The sequence below is a fragment of the Hemicordylus capensis genome, chromosome 4 (genome assembly GCF_027244095.1).
Source record: "Hemicordylus capensis ecotype Gifberg chromosome 4, rHemCap1.1.pri, whole genome shotgun sequence".
Taxonomy (NCBI): domain Eukaryota; kingdom Metazoa; phylum Chordata; class Lepidosauria; order Squamata; family Cordylidae; genus Hemicordylus; species Hemicordylus capensis.
The window spans coordinates 121,702,546-121,720,832 of record NC_069660.1 but is presented as its reverse complement, the minus strand read 5'-3'; the positions used below and the strand labels follow the sequence as shown (position 1 = coordinate 121,720,832).

Genomic DNA, 18,287 nt, shown 5'->3' with positions numbered 1-18,287 from the left:
GAATAGCCCAGACTGGCTGTGGCCTGGTTCAGGCCTTCTCTGGCCCAGTTCGGGCCTCTGCGCACACACGGAGGCCATTTTAGGAACCTAAAGGGGGTTGATGGGCCAGGGGGCTTCCTAAAGCTAGAGGGTGCAGGAAGGGAGTCAGGGCTAGTCACTTTAATCAGAGGGGGTGGCAGCGGCTCCCACCCATCCAAGCCAGTCTCCTCCAGAGTAGCATGGGCTGGCAGGGGTGACTAAAAGGAGGTCCTTTCTGTCGGGGTGGCAGGGGTGACTTTTGTCCTTTCAGTCAGGCCGGCAGGGGTGACTGAAAGGAGGTCATTTTAGTGACCTCCTTTAGGACACTGAAATAGCCTCTCTGTGTGTGTGGAGTGGAGGCCCAAACTGTGATGGAGAAGGCCTGAACCAGGCCACAGCTTGTTCATACTGCTGCTCCTGCCACCAATTAAAATAAGTAGCCCTGACTCCTCTCCCACACCCTTTAGCTCTAGGAAGCCCCACTGCCCCTTTACTCATAAAGAGGAATCCTCACAGGATTTCCCTTTATGAGTAGGCCCCCCAACCAGTCTGAATTTGTCTGGTTCGAACCATTGCTGGTCCAGTTCAAACTCAGACTTGCACTCCCTTTGGGTGGGGGGATGGTCTGGTTTGAACCCAGACCACTCAAACTGCCCTGGTTCAAGTCGAACCCATGTTTGAACTGGACCAGTTTGCATACCCCTAACTTGAATGCCATTGTAGAATGGTATTGCTCTCTGTAATAGGAAGATCTTTTACATTCTTGGCTTCAAGAACGTTGCAGCTGTTCTTTCTTCATAAAACAAGGAGAAGAGTGGCTATGTGATCAAACAGGGAGATTTGAAAATGGGTAGCCTGCTGATAAAACAGCAGAATTAATGTCCATTATTTGAAGGTAATTGTTGGTACGGGTATAGCAGGACAAGGGCAAGCTTTTGCCCTACATGCCCAAGCTATTAGGGACATGGTCCTCACTGGCAGGGGGCAGGGAGTGAAAATGGGGGCAAACAACTTTGTGTGTTACCCATCCATACCTCTGTACAGTGCAGCGTATGAATCAGAGAATTAGGGTGCCTCAGAATATGTTTCAGTGTTGAACCCCACCTCTCATGCTATTTTAATCAAGCATGGGCTTTGTGTACACAGTGATCCATCATCTTAACGTGTGGTTACAGCACGTTTGGCAAATATACTAGGGTCAGATCAGGGTTAATTTGGGCTATGTGAATGTCACGCACACACACACACACACACACACACACACACACACACACACAACACATCCAAATGCCTCTGGAGTGGGCCAGAAAACAGAAGTTGAAATCTTCCTATGGTTATTGTCAAAAGAGATAAGATACTCAAAAACAGACCTAGTTTCCCTCTAACGCCCTAAAGAGACTTTTCCCCTAAGCAGTTTGTTTTTCTAAATACCATTTAATGAAACATGTCCATTCTATTGCAAAATAGTGGAGTGTTTTTCTTTCTTTTTTGTTCATCCTTTGTCTCCAAGTACATTTTCATTGCCCTGTTTACCAAAAAAAAAGTTTAGTTCACACAACCAAGATTTAGGGACAGTGAAAAACCAGCAATGCCATAAAATTTGCAAAAATAAAAGAATTCACACTTGTAACTGGTGGACTTGTACCTTTCCCCCCTTTAGCATCAAGTGCCTGTGTGGTACAGTGGCGAAGGCTCAAATTACATGCCAGCTATTTTAAAATCTGAGTATGTCCCTGTCAAGTGTGCTGTGCAGCTTCCTGGGCTCCCTCATTTGTAAGCCAGCAGCGGTGGAAGCAATAGGTCTCTTCTCCCTCGCTTCCACTGGCTCTCTTTCCTGTGCTTTCCTGAGGGAAGGAGAACCAATGGATTCAAGGGATGAAGAATGCTGCTGCCGCCGCCACCACTGCTGCCACCATCAGCAGCTTAATGCAGAGGCAGCATGGAGAAGTCTAGACAGCTTCCCTCCAAGTGAGCGGTGCAATGCTTTACGGAGAGTAGAGAGCAGGATGGGGCAGGGCCAAGGAGGGGTGGACTGTCTGGACCCCACACAACAATGAGGGTGGGAGGCAGCAGGGGCAAATTCTGCTCCTCCTACCGCAGTGTTCCCTCTAACAGGGATTCCCAGATGTTGTTGACTACAACTCCCAGATTCGCCAGCTGCAGTGGCTTTTGCTTGGGGATTATGGGAGTTGTAGTCAACAACGTCTGGAAATCCCTGTTAGAGGGAACACTGCCCCCAGGGTGCATCTGAGATGACTGCCTCAGTTCACATCATGAGGGAGCCATCCTTGCTCTGAAGCAGCTCACTGTCTAACTCACCATTTTGTGGCAGACTCCAGCTGATAGATTCCAAGGCTCTGGCACCTAGATCCTGTAAACATAAAGGCTGATCATCCTTGCTGTAATCCAGCCAACAATTCTGTCACACAGATATTAACTATCCTCATAATACAGATGGGGGCCTGAGGCAATTATGGTTTGCCTTTGGCCACCTGATGAGATCTGAACTGGAGATGTTTCAGCATACAATTCACACTGTTAACATCAATGCCAACTAATATCATTACAGGCATGTGGGCTTATTGGTCAAATACAAAAATAACCCGCAAGGGGGATTGAGATAACTAATATTATCAAGGTGTTGAGAAATGCTCAGGATCATACGAATAATGCTAAAGGAAATTGTCATCCATGGATATTCATTAAGAAGGGTTTCTCATACCATTAATTTGTTAACAATTCTTTATTTCTTAATCCAGATCCTTAAAGCATCAGAATCTGTGAAAGCCAGGTGAGAGGGTGCCCCCCCCTTTTGCATAGCTCAGTGCATAATGAACTCAGGAAAGTTGGAGTTTATGTCCCTGAACATATTGTAAGATCAGTGGGCAAGATCAGGTTTAAATATAGATTAAAAACCACAGGATATTAAGTATTGAGGACTATTTTACCATGTGGATTGGATAGCTAAAACTAAATATACAGAAGAGGTAATTTAAATGTGGGGGGGGGGAGTCAGTTTCAAGGTGGTCTCACCCACAGAACACATAAAATGATGGGAAACGCTAGGAGCTAAACAGAATGCATGGGGATCAAGTTGGGCAAACTGTATGTATAATGTATCTCATTTTCTAAAGATTTTAAAGAAGCTACTAGTTTGCTAACAAATTTATGGAACAATATTCAGCCCAGAAACCTGGGATAAAAATAGTCATGCTAGCCAAACCCCTTCTTTAGGTGGAGCAAATTTTCCAGTGCTACAAAAATATTGTATTTGTCTGAAGCCAGGGAATGGAATGAATACTTTATAAATGGATCCCAGCCCAGCTGGATGGTCTTAGAAAAAGCACATGCTTCATTTTTTCATTTGTTCTCATTAATGAAGGGGAATTGAACAGGCTACTTGGATCTAAATCTTTTGCTGAAAACACCTCTTAAGTGGATTTGGAAACGTAAATAAAATGGAAAAGAAAATATCAGGAAAAAGGTCACCTTCGTTTTCATAGATCAGTTGGAAGAAAACTCATTTCATTTAAAAATATTGAATCAATGAGGCTATTCTCACGGTCATGCAAAATCGGGCTAAGAGAGCCTAGCCTGATTTTGCATGCGTGTGAGAACCACCGGGCTCGCAGCCAAGCCTGGTCTCACAAAAGCGGGTCACCCGCTAACCCCGGCTTTCTGATCATGAGTTGCTATGGCATGGTGCTGCGCCACGGCAACTCACGAGTAGACCCCTGACCGAAAAGCAGCCTCCCTGCTCAGGGGTCTCTCCAGCATGCCCTGCACACTCACACAGCACATGCTGGAGCTTCCGGGGGCCCCGCGGCCCCCGATCCTCCCAGTCCCCGCTGGCTCTGTAATGGAGCCGGCAGTCGTGTGAGCGGCTGCTTTGGCTGCCCAGAGCAGACTGCCTGCTCATGTGCGAGGAGAGTGGGCTAATCTCACTCTCCCTGCTAATCCACCCCAGGCTCTTCTCACTGATCATGAGAGGAACCTCAATAAGTCTTCTAGAAGCTGAAATAGATATTCATAAATTTTCAGCATTAAACAAAATTTCCATTATCACAATTAGAATTTTGATGTGTTTTAATATGGCATCAAAGAGGACTTTCAGCCTCAACTAAGTACCCCTGTTTTCCCGAAAATAAGACAGTGTCTTATATTAATTTTAGTCCCAAAATTGCACTAGGGCAATTAGCGGTACATCAGAAATTACTGCTAGGTCTTACTTTCGGGGAAACAGGGTATGTGCATAACCCCACTGATAAATCTCACTAGCCGTATAATATATTCAAAGAGGTACAGTCAAGTAATACCTTTATTAAGACCAATCCGAAAGACTCAATTTCTGAGGCAAGCTTTTTAGTTCTCCAGAACTCTTTATCAGGCAGGGTCAAAACAAAGAATATGTAGATGAGTTTCTGGGCATGGTAAAACAACCTTGCAATTCATAGGTTATATCAGGGGCTTGTGCACTTCAGTTGGCGCTGAGGGAGTAACAGAATAACTGCTGGACTTTATGTTTTCTAAGAATGGGGGAACAGTCACTATGGTCTCTTAGTTGTCCTAGAAGCCCTGGGTGCGTCCTGAGATTGTGCCTAACACTACTGGGGCTGGTCAACATGAGTCTCCTTAATTCTAGGGATGTGGTCATGACCCAGGCCAGGCAGGTACCATTTGTGTATGAGCGGGGGCCTCCGAAATGGCCACCATGCTGGGGCAAAGACCCAGAAAGGGCTGAAGACTACCCAAACCGGGCAATGGCAGCAATAACAGAGGCCGGCAAAGGGAGGGGGGACCTCTGTGGACTACCACCACCCCTGCCACCTAGGAGAAGCCCGCTGGAGGAAATAAGTTAGGGGGGAAATACTTTTATTTAACAATTTGGTCTGTGAACCCCACCACCACCAAACTGAATCAGGGGGAGTTAGAGGGGGTGTCAGACTGAACTGGCCCGGTCCAGTTCAGGTCTGGTTCAGACTCGAACTGAACTGGGCCAGCTGGTTACGGGCACACCCCTACTTAATTCCTCTGGTACTCCACTTCAAGATTTTTATAAGCTGCAGACTTACAGGGCTATTTCATTCACTATGCCTCTCCACCCCACCCCTCTATTTGGCTTTGATTTTTTTTTCCCCTAATGGATTTTTAAAATCTTATATTCTGTTTGCTTCTTGAATTTTATTGGATGTTGTACTGAAACAGGAACTTTCAAACTGTGACTTGAAATTTTAGGAGACATTAGGTAGAACTCTCTCTATAACCAAAGGTGTGACTATGAATCTGTGCTATTCATATACTGTACTATCCATATAGTGTATGTACTGAAGAAACCATTCTGCTTTTATATTTCCGGCTTGTTTTGATGATGAGTTATCCTTACTTGCTTTCCATGATTTCATTGGTTTGCTGGATGGGTTGTCAAGTGGTTAATCAGAGACTAGCTGAGTTGGAAATAAGAAAATCAGGGAAAGGGGCAACACAAGAGTGATTCTGATGGTATATTTTATGTTAACTAAATATGTAATGGAATGATACTGTGAATATGCATACTGTACACATAATGTTTACATTTGTGTTTGGTCACATGGTTACTTCAAAAAGTCCTCTTCTGAAGACTTTGTTTCTTCTTGAGATCTACGGCTATGCAAACAATAGCATGGTGTGTGTGTGTGTGTGTGTGTGTGTGTGTGTGTGTGTGTGTGTGTATGAGAGAAACAGAGAGGGAGAGAGAGTGAGCACCGGGTTGTAGGCAGCCACTGGAGGAAATGTCAAAGCTTGAAGTTGGACCCAGGTGAGAACCAAGAGTGAGGGGACAGACCAGGAGTTGGAGTTAGAATGCAAGTCAGGAGTTAATTCTGAAACCAATGTTCAAAGCTGTGCATACAAACCAAGAACCAGGATCAGGAGACAAGTCATTAGTCAGAATTGAAGTGAAGGGTCAATGCCATGCAAACAAGAACCAGAAACTAAAGACAAGCCAAAAGCAAGGATCAAACTAAGCAGGATCAAAGAGAACTTGAAACGGAGGCAAAACCTGAGTCCAAGATGGAAACCTTTACTGTGTATCCTTACTGTCCTGAAAGGAGCCAATGGCTGGTCAGGGTAAGACAAGGGCCTGATAACTCTATGTCTGGCAAGGTTGCTGCAGTCCAGCTGGCTGCCAGGCATAGCAGCAGTGTGTAGATTTTCAGATTCCAAGTCTTAAAACACAGGGAATTCTTATTCTACTACTACCACTACACTGAATACTCCTAACTGTGTGTGAGAGTAAGAAGTTAAGATTCAATACCAGTTTTAAAAAATGAATTCAGACAGAGCAAGATCTGAAGTTCAAGCTGAAACAAATATTCAGAAAACCAGCTACAGTACATATTGAATGTGTAATGTCATATTTGAAATTCATTTTTAGATTCTGAATGTGATTATTTTTCATCAACAGTTAAAATGCTTGTACTTCTTAGAATCTCCTGACTTGTTTGGGGGAGCAAAAGATGGAATCTGAGACAGTTAAATGTCAGAGTGATTTACACATAGTGGACCAAATCCTGCCAAATGTCAGTTCCCAGGAAGCACTTTTTCCTGGCACAATCTTCTAATTCCCTGCCTTCCATGTCTTGCAAACCAGGTTGCTGAGCAGCACTTCCTTCTGACATTTGCCACCCAACTTACAAATCTTGTTTGCAGATGTTGGGTGGCAGAGGGAAGTGCTGCTCAGCAACCTGATGCTGGTGGGTTGGCATGACATGGAAGGTGGAGAACTAAGGGCTTGTCCTGGGAGAGAGCATTTGCTGGGAACCAGTGGTTGCCATCACATGTGAAGCCGCCCACTGTGTCAGAGAGTATCAAGCTCAGGGTTGGACTGCAGCTGGCAATCTAATTCCCGTGCAGGCAGACCCAGATCAAAAGGGCCAGAGGCAGAGGATGTGGCTGAGGATGAGCAGATGATAAACGTATTGGATAAGGCAGACAGATCCAATCAGGCACAGCCCAAGATCTTTAGGCACCCCTGATAATTTGTTGCCTGAGGCGACTGCCTTAGTTTGCCTCATTGTGAGGCCAGCCCTGACCAAAGGGCTAGTGGAAGAAGACATGGTTGAGGATAGGGTGATCAGAGCCAACATTAGGAGTTGGCATTGCTGGGTAGCTGTTGATGGCCCACAGCCCTGATCCCTTAGAACCTTTGTGCCCACACCCATCATGTTGTGATGGAAGGGTAACTCTCTCTGGGCTTACCCAGGTCACCTGGGCTGAAGGGCAGCAGTACCATTTCTGGCCATTACATTAGTGGTGCTGAAGTGCAGTAGAGATCAGGCCAACAACTCCCTTTGCCTGGGAGCCTCCTTGGCACAGAGAATGGGGCATCTGAGACCTGTTGCTAGAGTTCCTAGTTTGAGACCACCAGTGCCTTACTTACCATCACATTCAAAATATCATTATCTGTCAAATACATTGGGTAATCATCACATGCTAGTTGTCAAATACTAGATATGATATATCTTCACATGTCACCTATCAAATAATGATAATGCTAAATCAAATGTTGGATGTTAAGGGCAGCTATAAAATATTTGCTGATTCTTTGGCAAATATGTCCATATTCAGAGAATATCCAGTGAATATTTGACATTAATTGTTTTTAGAAGATAATATTTGAGAGGAAATTAATTTCCACTCTAGTGCAAGTACATAGCGAGCCAACAAGCTGATGCAGAAACATATGGAGCTGAACAGCCGGAGATTCACTGTCATTTAAATAACAGTCAAATGCTAGGGATGTGCGAGCCAGCTCAATTTGAACAATGGTTCGAATTGAACTGGCTTGGTTCAGCCAGTCTGAGTTCCCCATTACTGGTAAAGATCAGCAGCAGGAGCACCAGGGGTGGTGGCTCCCCTTCACCCCTGCTGGCCTTCCCCAGAGTGGCCCAGGCCAGCAACGGCCCAGTTCAGGCCTTCTCTGGCCCAGTTCAGGCCTCCATGCACAGAGGCCTCACTGGATTCCTTTTTACCAGTAGACCTCCGAACCGGTTTGACTGGAACCAAATCAATCAATCAGTCAGTCTTTATTAAGGTCATAGACCAGCATAAAGTATAGGGGTGATTACATGTTAAAAGTGAGAGCAGATAAAATGTGATTACATATGGAACGGTACTTAAGGTAAATATTAATACTCAAAATACTAGGAATAGTAGGAAGTACACCAGCACCATGAGGGCATAAAAGTCTGAAAAGTAATAAAGGCCATAAAAGGCATATAAAGGGGGACATAAAAATGGATGTTAAAAGATTAAAAGACATGAGAGGACAGAAATACATAAACACTTAAGTAATAAAACTGCCAGTGTGGTGTAGTGGTTAGAGTGTTGGACTAGGACCGGGGAGACCCGAGTTCAAATCCCCATTCAGTCATGATACCAGCTGGGTGACTCTGGGCCAGTCACTTCTCTCTCAGCCTAGCCCACAGGGTTGTTGTGAGGAGAAACTCAAGTATGTAGTACACTGCTCTGGGTTCCTTGGAGGAAGAGTGGGCTATAAATGTAATAATAATAATAATAATAATAATAATAATAATAATAGCCAGACTACAAGTCTACTTGGAGCAGTAAAAGGGGGGAGGAGCTTAAGTCTTTCTACGGAATCAGTATTGAGTGAGCAATTGTAGAGCCCTCCTGAGTCACCGAGGGTCAGATTGAGGCTGATAGGACTCACTGCCTACCATCCGCTGATGAATGCTGATCTCAGCTGCACAGTACCTGTCAACAATATATGTAATGGCAGGCTTAGAGTCAGAGAACAGCAAGGAGTTGTAGAACAGGCTCTAAAGACCTGGATACTTGTATAGCAATGGAAGGATAAGGGAGGCGCGGATGTCTCTAGAGAACAAACAGTAGAGGAGAACATGCTTAGTAGTTTTGATCTGCCCTGAGCCACAAGGGCATAGGAACCAAATCGAACCAGCAAATCCAGCTCTGTGCACACCCCTAACAAAAGTATGGTTTGTTCACCACGATTAACACAATATGTTTGACTTCTTACTAAAATTATCAGTCCAAAAAGATGGAAAACTAATATGATGACAAAATAGTCAGTAAGGACAATTTGGACATGACCTCATCCTAATATACACCAGTGGTTCCCAAATGGTTGATTGTGTACCCCTGGAAATACATGAGCGCTTTCCTTGAGGTACCTTATAATTTGTTCAAGTCAGCCTATGTTTGTTCTAGTCCTCTCTTTTGAAATGAAGCATCATTAAGAGATTTATTTATTCCCACCCCCGCCGTTGAGTGTACTTGCATTTGTTTGAGATCTTGGGAGGGTTTGGGAACTTATTCTGCAAGTTGGTGGTTCTCATCAAAGCCTGGGAACTACTGACTTGTACAATAACAAATATTGTATTCAACACTTTTTATTCCCTCAAATTCTCCTACCTGTGAAACATGATATACCCGTATTTTACGGACTATAAGACGCTATGGACTATAAGACGCACCTTAATTTTAATCCAGTTTTTCAGAGTTTTAACATATTAAACTGTTAAAACATATAAGACGCTCCTGAATTTTGGCGGATATTTTTCAAGGAAAAAAGTGAGTCTTATAGTCCATAAAATACAGTACTTGCAACAACAACAACAACAACAATTCTGTAGGTTAATCCAAACAGCACAATCACAAGTGCAATATCTACAGACTCCATTCTAGCTATAATCACACAAACAACAAAGTTGGTGTGTCTGTCTTAGTAGCTCAAGAGATGAATGAGTATGCACATTCACATTACACTGTTTGTAGATGTATGTGAATGTATATTCCATTGACTGCTTGCATTGCAAATGGAGATCATGTCAGATGCTGACACATGGATCCAATTCAAATGTATATCTGCCCTCAGTCTCTACACAAATGTTTTTTGAACCACAAAAGAAACCATGTGGAGGCCTGCTTCCACATGTGGATTTCTCTAGCTGCATCGGAGCAATCCTATCACTGCAAAAGTTGAACAGCATCAACAAATATATGAAGTTGCCTTATATCTGCCATTGCTCCATCAAGCTCAGCACAGTCTGCACTGACTGGCAGCCGCTCTGCAGCGTTTCGGGGTGGGGTGGGGGCTGCTTTTCAGCTCTACCGGAAGGTTAGAGGAATTAAACCTGGGACCCTCTGCATGCAAAGCATGGGCTGCAGCAGTGAGTGCCTACAGCCCCTTTCCCAAAAGATGTAAGAAACTGCCCAGAAAAGATGAAAATACGAATGTATTTTATTAACATTCAAGAAAATGAATTGCAGAACTGGTTTTGTCTTCTGCTTCCTTTCCTTCTTTTTATTTTGTGATTAGTGAAACTATGCAGACTCCAGGGAGAAGTGTTAGAAGTGGTTTAAGTGACCTGGACAAATGCTAGCCTTGTGGTTCTTCAAAGAGTGCCAACTGGCATAATTTATTCAAATAATCCTGTTATTTCACAGTTTGGGCTGAGCGTTGGTGGCTTTATTTTCTTTGTACTGGACTATCCAATTACAGCTCAAATACTTGCACTCCACTGCAGTTTTTGATTCAAGAGCAAAATGAATAGTCAAGAAAAACTAGTGGATAGTTTAAGATCAATCTATCATAAGCTAATATTTTTGAAGAACAAGTCCTGACCACCTAGGGTTATTAAAGATCCCATGGCATTTTCCGTATGATTATTCACAGTGTCCTTTCCAAAATCCAATTTAGATAATTGCCTTCTGTCTACATAAATTCCCTTTGCAATGTCATTTGGGATATGATGTTTTTCCTAGCACTAATTGTTGTAGTGTGGGCTGTTAAAAGCTGTCACATTCTATCCCAGAGGTGGATGCAATTTAAGTCTAGGAGCAAAACAGAAAGAAGGAATACACTATTTGATCCCACATAAATTCATAAATTGCATATTGCATATAGACTAGAAACTTCTTGCTCTGGGTATAAGCAGTTGTGTAATGTGTGTGTGTGTGTATATATATATATATATATATATGAAATTATTTTTAATCCACACCTGCCAAAGGCTAGCCAACTGACTCACTATAAAAATTGTACAATGAAACGTTAATGTTTTCTTTTTAAAAAATTCTGATTATGTGGACCTTTCGCAGATAAGAACATAAGAATTGCTTTGTTGGCTCTAATCCCATATATTGTTTCCCTCAGCAGCCAGCCAAATGCCTCTGGAAGCTCATAAGCAGTGATGGCCATTTCCTATCAGCTGGTAAACAAAGAGTTATACATAGAGGTTCCACCAAGCTAACAGTAGTTTGTGGACCTATCCATGAATCTGACTAATTCCTCATCTGGGTTAGTGTCAACCACCATTTCTTATGCTGGTGAACAGCGCAGGTTAAGAATGGGCCTATTCAGATAATAGTTTTGAATATTATCAAAATAATAGTTATTTAATAATATAGAATATTATTAAAATAATAGTTTTAATCATGTCAGGGGACATGATTAAAAGGGGGATGTGCCAAGAGTGCACCCATTGTGACATCTTTTGCAGACATCCTGGCGTGTTCCTTAATTGTGTGCATGTAGCACAGGTAGGACTGACAATATACATGTGCTCCAAATACATGCATCCCAGGTTTAAACTAATATTTGGAGCTCATGTAGCATGGCGGTTCAAATTATTTGTGCCCCCTCCTTTAATTGTGTGGACTGGCTCTGGTGGGCAAAGTACTGTCTGAAAGTACTGCTCTGTGTTTTCTGAAGTGAGGAAGTACTTTTTATTTTCTGTCTTTCAACCTGTCCTTGGTTCAAACTCTTTTAAATAACTTGGCAGTGCTTCTAATAATGTTAATATAATTTGTGAAATGGTGAGATGCATAGTGTAAAACTATTTCTGCAGTCTAACTCCTTCCAGTGCTATATGTACAATGTATTGCATAGGCTAATAATTGTAACTGAATATAAAAGTAATTTTTTTCTTGAGAAAGCTGCTTTTATAATCCAGTGTCTGGACACCTCTCTTTTCTCATCTGTGTTGGTAACTAAAAAGTCATGGCTGTTGTTAGATGGTCTCTATAATGTGGTCTTCTCAAGGCTGATCCACCCAACTTGTTTAATGCTCCAAGATGTGGATAGAAGAATTAACCCACATGAAGATGTGCTAATTCCACAGTGTGATCATTGTCTCATTAAAACAAAATATAATATAAAACATTAAAATTCATACAAAGATAATAGATAAAAACAATCTATCTAATATCTATCATAATGCTGCTACATATATTCAATCCATATCACAACCATTAGTCAAACTACTTTATGGCTATGTGGTGTCATAGGTACAAACTGATCTCTATATGTGATTGCCTGTAGGATCACCATTGTGATTTTACCGGTGTTTCATCAAGAGTCCATTCAGAGTGATCCAACCAACCTAACCTGATTCTGTATTCATACAGCCTAGCACCTGTAGTCCTGATACTGTCTAAGAACTGTAGACCAGCTCTGTCAACAAGTGAAATGTACCTTAAGTAGGAACATAGGCAGCTGCTATATACCGATTAGACCACTGGTTCATCTAGCTCAGTATTTGGTCATTGACCATAAATAAAGTAAGTAAAGTCTAGCTCAGTATTGTCTACACAGACTGACAGCGGCTTCTCCAAGATAGCAGGCAGGAGTCTCTCTCAGTCCTATCTTGGAGATGCCAGGGAGGGAACTTGGAACCTTCAGATGGGGAGGCAAAGCCATTTTCTTCCTGTTCTATAGTTTTCTAATGACATTATAAAAGGTGACATTAGAGCCTCTGGAGAAATACCCCTTGGAGCAGCCCCTGACCTCTTAGGTTCTTGGCCTGCCCCTGAACTTGAATGTGTCCTTCACACATCTTACTGTTTACTGTCTGGCATTCAAAAGGTATTTGAACATTGTAAAAGCCATGTATGGTATGCTACCATGGGCAGTGACACCCTGAATGAATGTCTGAGATAAGTAAAGGACTGGATGAGGGTGAACAAGCTGAAGCTCAATCCAGACAAGATCTTTAGTTTGTACAAGAAGTGGATGAAACCAAATCCTCTAGCTGGGAAACTGAGACAACTTTAATTTGGAAACCTATATGTTCAGCAAGTTGGATGAATCTGAGAGGAGAAAAAAAAAGTCTTCAAACAAGAAAGCAACTTTTGTGTATCTTGGGCTTTTTTTTTTTTAAATGTTTCTGCAGTTTGCTAGGCTCATAAGCCTAGGGCAAGTTTAATTAAAGTCAATGAAGCAGTTTAAAGTGAAGAAAAAATTAGGACAGCAAGAAAAACACAGTGATTGCTTCCTAATTATGCGGAGGTCTTTCTCAAGAATTGGCTCCTTTTAAAAACTGAATGAGGCATCTGGAAAGGGGCACTTCCAGAGCAACAAAAATTATTTGCACAATTAAAACAACTCCCCATGAATGTGGAGGGTGGTTTGTATCCTGACTGCTGTTGGTTGTCAACAGCTGAGCAAAAATAATGACTGCAATATTTGCAGTATATTTGCCTTTTGGAATTAACTGTAATTAATGTCAGTACTTGTACATATTAATTTATCACCCATCTAGTCATGCCAGAAACAGGGGCATGAAGGAGCCAGTACAGTACAGTGGTAGGGTTTTCAGTTTGGACAATGCACAATGATCCACATTCAAATCTTCACTCAGCCTTGGACCTCATGAGGTGGTTCTGAATACGTTTTGTGAGAACACAATGGGGAACACCTTGTATGGGACCCAAAACTCTCCAGAGAAATGGTGGGATAAAAATGAAGTAAAAGTTCAGAAATATTTATAGTTCTGGGAATTATCCCAGTTAGAGATGTGCAAAAAATATGCCTGTCTTATAGAAATTCATTTGGCTTCCCTTGAAAATTCTCAGATGTTTCTCCTTACAAAAACCCTTGAAATTAATTTCAAATTTCACTTTTTAAAAATTTCTACACCAGGTCTTCTTTAGGGCACATATTATATCCTGTTCTTCAAGAAGTGGTCTGAACCATATATAGTGTATTGCCAGCAAGGAAGAATCAAAGGCTATGAGCAAGGCATGAGGGGAAAATGTGCTGGGAAAGTTAAATTCTGTGATCTGTATAAATAATACAGATTAAGCATATTTGAATATCTATGCTTAGTTTGTGTAACTTATTCTGCTTTGCCAACCATGGGAAGAGGCAAAAAAACCCAAATAACTACGGAGGACTCTAAAACTTCTCTTACTGACTCCTGAAAATCCACCTCAGTCACCCTCTTGGCATCTACAATTTTACAAGACATTGTGAATTCTGACACATTTTGTAGCATAGGTTTGCAATCATAAGGTCTAGAAACGTGCTCTTGTTGAAAACGAAAGCTGAGATTCTGAAGAAACCAAATTCTGCATGCTATTTCACACTCAGACATTGAATGGGGGATACATTTAGAGACTGTTCTCACAAGCAGCCAAGCCCAGGTTTAGGCAGCCAAGCCTGGGCTTGGCTGCCTGTGAGAACCGCCGGGATCCACATGGATCCTGGCTGTGTGGTAGCACGAAACCCAGCCCCACAGCCCGGCTCTTAGCCAAGGTTGAGGGCACAAATATGCCCTTAACCCAGTTGCTGGGACATGACAGTCCTTCAAGTCTATGCCCCAACGACTGATGCAGAAGAAGAGGAAGCTGATGAGTTTTACGCTCAAGTTCAGTCTGGAACTGACAGAACATGCAAGCAAGATAGGATGCTGGTGGTTGGAGACTGGAATGGCAAAGTTGGAAATGGTAAGGAGGAAAACACAATCTGCCTATATGACCCAGGAAACAGAAATGAAGCAGAAGAATGACTTATTTGTTTCTGCCAAGCCAATGATCTCTTCATTGCTAACACATTCTTCAAACAACCAAAGTGGCACCTATACACATGGACATCACCAGATGGGGTCGCACAGAAATCAAATTGATTACAGTATTGGTGAAAGGAGCTCAGCTATAACAGCAAAGACGTGGCTGGGGGCTGATTGTAGAACAGATCATGAACGGCTCATGTGCAAGTTCCAAGTCAAGCTTAAGTGGAAAAACAAAGCTATCCAGTTTCCATGAGATAATCTTGAGAATGTATCCACCATTTTAAAGGAGAGCATAAGGAACTGCTGAAGTTCTGAACCTCATTGCTAGGGAACCAGAGGAACTGTGGAATGAAATCAAAGAAGTTGTTAAGGATGAATGTGAAAAAAGTCTGTCAAAGACCAAGAAACAGAAGAAGGAAAAATGGATGTAAGAACAGTTGGTGGAAATTGCCAAGAGGAGAGAAGCCAAAGTCAAGAAAGATAAAGACCTCAGGAAGGAACTTAATAGAGAATTTCAGAAAGCTGTTAGAAGAGACTAGGAGCAGTACTACAATGACATCTGTAAAGACCTAGAGGATGGAAATAGACATGGAAAAACAAGAAAAAATTTCCAAAAGATCTGTGAACTCAGGAGGTGTTCCCACCTCAAATTAGTATGTTAAGGGATGCCAAAGGACAGATAGTAACTGATTCAGAGAAGATCAAACAGAGATGGAAGGAGTATACTGCAAGTCTGTACAGCAGGGATGTCAACATCTAAGATACTCTAGAAGATATTCCCTACTTGCAAGATTCTCTAGTACAGGAAGATGAAGTTAGATCAGCACTCTGGTCATTACCAAGTTGGAAGGCTACAGGAATTGATGGAATAGCTACAGAAATATGGCAGGCAACAGGAGAAAAATCAGTCAAGGCTCTAACCAAACTATGCCAGCAAATCTGGAGAATGACACAGTGGCCAACAGATTGGAAGAGTTCAGTATACATACCCATACCAAAGAAAGGAGACTCAACAGATTGTCAAGGAGCACTGTGAAAAAATGGGACTATGACTTAATGTAAAGAAGACTGAACTAATGACAACAGGTATAGCAACCAGCCTCAGAACTGATAATGAAGACAAGGGATGTGCAAATTGATTTGGGTACAAAATGATTTTCACCCAAATCTACCTGTTTGGGGCAATTTGTGGACAAAACAAATTGCCCCTGTGCTAGCTGGCCAGATTCGGGTCCAAAACAAATCACCCAGATTTTAGACTTGAAAAGTTTGTAGATTCAGACCTCCATTTTGTGGCAATCTCTCCTGCTGTCTCCATTTTGTGTCAGGAAATCTTTTTGAAAATCCTGCCCTCCCAAGCTTCAGATTGGTGACTTACAGTGTGCAACGACTGGCTGGTGATTCACCACTGGTTCTAGATTGGCCCATTTACATTCAAATCTTGTGTTGCCAGGGGTGACTGACCCCACTTTGGCTAGGGGAAGGGTCAAAGAAGGGATAAGGATGGGGGAAGTTCGAAGAAGGGATTTTCAAATGTATTTAAGGAGGCAGCCAGCCACCATTCTGCCTATCCGCCTTGTGGGAGAAGAGAGAGAGAGAAGCTTTGCCTTGCCTTGCCTGGCCTGGCCTGGCCTGCTGCCTGGAGTGAATTCTCTGCTTTTTATTCCTGCTTTACTGATTGAGGGAAAGAGAAGAGATTTTTTTTCACCCCCTTCCTTCTGCAGAAAGAATAACTGCCTGCACCTGCTGTCTGTGCAAACTGATTTGGGTACAAAATGATTTGTACCTGAATCTACCTGTTTCAGGAGATTTATGGACAAAACAAATCACCCCCATGCTAGCTGGCCAGATTTGGACCCAAAACAAATTTGGGGTGATTCGATTGGGGTACAAATCAAATCAAAAAATTGATTTGTGCACACCCCTAATGAAGACATTGAAGTGGTGGATAGCTTCTGCCTTCTAGGATTGACCATCAACAGTAAAGGATCCAGCAGTCAAGAAATACGTTGCAGACTAGCACTTGGTAGGGTTGCAATGAAGGCCTTGGAAATGATATTTAGATGCCACATGTCTATACCTACAAAAATTAGAATCATTCGGACAATGGTTTTCCCCATGACACTCTGTGGATGTGAAAGCTGGACTTTGAAGAAGCAAGATAGAAAAAGTATTGATGCTTTTGAACTTTGGTGCTGAAGAAGGGTGCCACGGGTGGCTCCACAGGAGTGGTGGCCCAAGTTCTTTGGACCTGTCCACACAATGGTGGCTCCACCTCTGGAGTCAGCCCTGCCTCCCAAGACAGGAGTGCCTACTGAACATTGCATCACAAATAAGTGTTTGCAGGGTTATAAACAATGGCAGGCAAATTTTCCAAAACAAGTGTTTCTATTAGTATTACTGATAATTATGTAAACAGGGATGTAGAACTAGCAGAGAATCTGAGAAAATATTTTGAGAAATTGTACAAGCAAGGCAGTTACTATGGACTAATTACTCTAATTTTGTAACCCCAGAAGCTATTGAGAAATTCCTGTATCATGCTTATTCCTTTTCTCATTACCAGCAGGATCTACTCAACTGCAAGGTGTTCCAGTCCCAGGACTGCAGTTAAAGCAATGCTTCTAGGCAAGTATAGCATGATGATTCCACCTTGTGATGATCTTCCAAAAATACTAGAGGTATATCAAGACAATCAGGAGGCTGCCATTCTCATTCCTGTGTGTTCGTTGTCTACCAGATCAGTGGCTCAGTCCTCCTCAGGAATCATAGTTCACATTAATATAGGAATTTCTCCATGTGTTGGTGCACAGTTAGTAGTGTGGGGAATTAGACTGGTAGAAACAACTATGATGTAACTCTAGTTTTATCATGCCAACATCACACCTTCCACACTTCGGGCTGTGGGAATTTTGCACAGCCTGGAATTTGCCACATCTGCAGGGTCAAAGAGGATTGTGCAAGGGCACAGCACAGGATTGTACCATGAGTTGCCCCATTTTGTTTGTTTGTTTGTCTGTCATATTGGTATGCTGCCCCAAACTTCCATCTCTGGGCAGAAATTTAATTTTTTTACGCAGAAAGTACTTTGGAGGGTCAAAATATTTTCCCCAAATTTCATAACCTACTCACCTTTTAAAATGTTTGGGTTTCTGCCATTTGTTTACCCAGTCTGTCACACCTTAGATGCCATTTTTTCTGGCTGGAAGGAACTCTAACCAATTGGGTATATGAAGAGAATGTGATGATATCACAATAACATGCTCATTATTCAGCAATGTTACCTGGATTGCCCACATTGGAGATCTTAGCCAATCAGGGATCAGGTAATAGATGGGATGACATCATGGTGCTACATAGCCAATAAAATCTGCTATGTTCAGATGCCAGTGAGGGCAAATAAAGCCCAGTAAGAATAAGAACAATGCATCTTGAGCATGAAAGCATTTTGGCACT

General features: G+C 42.4%; 1 long non-coding RNA gene across 1 annotated transcript; it reads right to left on the bottom strand.

Moving 5' to 3' along the window:
* Positions 1-1,468: 1,468 nt before the first annotated feature.
* Positions 1,469-18,054, bottom strand: LOC128322916 (uncharacterized). Its single transcript, XR_008306069.1, has 3 exons — positions 17,964-18,054; positions 2,338-2,389; positions 1,469-1,543 (listed from the first exon to the last, which is right to left on the bottom strand). It is a non-coding gene; the product is annotated as an uncharacterized LOC128322916 (long non-coding RNA).
* Between the last annotated feature and the right edge of the window lie 233 nt (positions 18,055-18,287).